Below are 2,625 nucleotides of genomic sequence, written 5' to 3' on the forward strand. Positions count from 1 at the left end.
GGAGGAACAAATGTAATAATCTGAACAATAAAGATTTAATTAAAGAGAGAGAGAGAGAGAGAGAGAGAGAGAGAGAGAGAGAGAGAGAAAGATGGCCCTCAATAATTCTTACCTCCTCATATTCATGTCCTTGTATAGTCCCCTCTCATACTAAATAGCATGTATAACTAGGTTATGTCATAAAGACACTGAACATTTTGATTGATTCCTTCTTGGGTCATTTGCTCCTCAGGAAGTCAACTGCCCGGCTGGGAAGATACTCAAGCAGTCCTGTGGAGTGTTTCACATGCCAAGGAATTGAGGGCCTTCTTCCAAGCACCAGCACCACCTTGCTAGATATGCCAGTAAAGCACCTTGAAAGCAGATCTTCCAGCCCTCTCCAGGCTTTCACATGATTGCAACTGTGCTGACACATTGGCTGCAACCTCAGGAAAGGTTCTGAGCCAGAGCCACCCTATTAAGCCACACCTGTATTTCTGTCTCAACTGTGTAACATGATAAATGTTTACTGCTGTTTTAGGCCACTAATTTTGAGGATACTTTGTTTCACATTAATACATAACTAATGTTTTTATGGTTAGCTTGCTAATCAAATTTAGAAATTCTTACACTTCATTTCATTGTGCTGACAGAAGCATGTCGGAAACACAAAGAAGCTCCAAGATCTTTCTTGTCCATCCCCTTAATTCATAGTTGTGTGAGCTAATGTGCAATGTGGTGGTAGAAGAGGAGGTACCACATGTCAGTTCTCCTTATTCTCAGCCTAAGACTCTTTCCACTTTGGGGAGTTGTTCGTTTTTTCCCTGGTGGTGGAAGATGTATGAGAGCATGTCTGTTCCTGGCTCAGTAGTACCACTAGAAAACACATTGCACCAACATATTGTTAACCAGGGTAGAAAGAAGAGGTTGGCTAAATAAATCAGATCTGACTTTCCCACAAATAAGCAAGTACATATCACTAAAATGTTGTCATGTGAATTCTGATCTGGAGTTTGGAGACTATAGGACATGCTTGTTTTAGCCATCCTCCTTGATAAATATCACTTAAATGTTGCATAGAAAAACCTCTTTACTAGCACACTGTTTATTTGAACTCTTTTCATGTAAATCCTTTTGCACATATCAAGCACTACTCTCTGCTTTCAAAGTAATAAGGAATTTAAATTAATCTGCTTCACAGTTTTGCCTATGACCCAGATCTGGATTGACTGTTTCTCTAATCACTTATTCTGATAACATTGCACTACCCACATAGTCGATCCCGAGAATTATCAACATTGTTTCCTTTATTATAGTTTAACATGGAAACGGATGGTGGTTGCTTTTCCCAAGATTCAAAACAAACTTTGCCTGATAAAATAACAGCAAATGAAACAGTTCTCCAATAGTACCTATGCTAGCACTTAGCCTGAAAGAAGAATCAGCTCCCTGGAGGGAGTGTACTTAGGTTTGCTATCACTATCAGCGTCCATTTAACAGTATCCTGTCCAATAGTCTGGCTGGATAAATTCTGTTGGTTTTAAAGATCCTTTTACTTCCTTTTCAATTATGCTGGGAGCTCAAAGCTGAAGTACTCCATTGTAATGAGCTTGGATAATAGGACATGTGGGCTAAGAACATCAGAGGATGATATTACAGCAATGCCATTCACTGTTCTGCTGTTCTCTTAAGGACTTTTGTGACTTGAGTGCCCAAAATATAGCTCCGCTCCAAATGATCTATCAAATGCAGCTCCCAAAGCAGATTGTCTTTCATGTAACAGCTTTTCCTAAGTATGTTATACAGTCTTTTCCCTGAATAGAATATTTGGTATTATATTAGACCCATGTAGACTCACTGACAATGAGACTAGTACCTTTCTTTCATCCTGATTTGAAAGAATATCCCCTGCTACATTGATGGAAATACAGCCTTGATTCCCCATTCATTACCACACCTTTCTGACACTAAGGGACTAAGAGTAGCAAAAGAAAGTACATAAAATGAAGACATTATGATAATAGGTGTCCACCAATCTGGAGAATTGTTAGAATAACAAGACCAATAAAGATTTCTTCAAGTTCACTTTCTAAAAATGCATTCAGTTCAATGGAATGATTTAGCCTTTGCTCAAAGTCTTCCAGTGAAACTATGGATGCTCACTCTAGGTCAGTGGTTCTCAACCTTCCTAATGCCGCGACCCTTTTATACAGTTCCTCATGTTGTGGTGACCCCCAACCATAAAATTATTTTCGTTGCTACCTCATAACTGTAATTTTGCTACTGTTATGAATTGTAATGTAAATATCTGATATGCAGGATGTATTTTCATTGTTACAAATTGAACATAATTAAAGCATAGTGATTAATCACAAAAACAATATGTAATTACCTATTGTTTTTTGGGGTGTTTTTTTTAAATATATTTTTTATTGATTAAATATGAATTGTAATAAATATCTGATATGCAGGATGTATTTTCATTGTTACAAATTGAACATAATTAAAGCATAGTGATTAATCACAAAAACAATATGTAATTACCTATTGTTTTTTGGGGTGTTTTTTTTAAATATATTTTTTATTGATTAAGATATTACATATGTGTCCCTGTCCCCACATCACCCTCCACCCCCCCCCCCCTTT

This window comes from Myotis davidii, unplaced genomic scaffold (assembly GCF_000327345.1).
Source record: "Myotis davidii unplaced genomic scaffold, ASM32734v1 scaffold130, whole genome shotgun sequence".
Lineage (NCBI taxonomy): Eukaryota > Metazoa > Chordata > Mammalia > Chiroptera > Vespertilionidae > Myotis > Myotis davidii.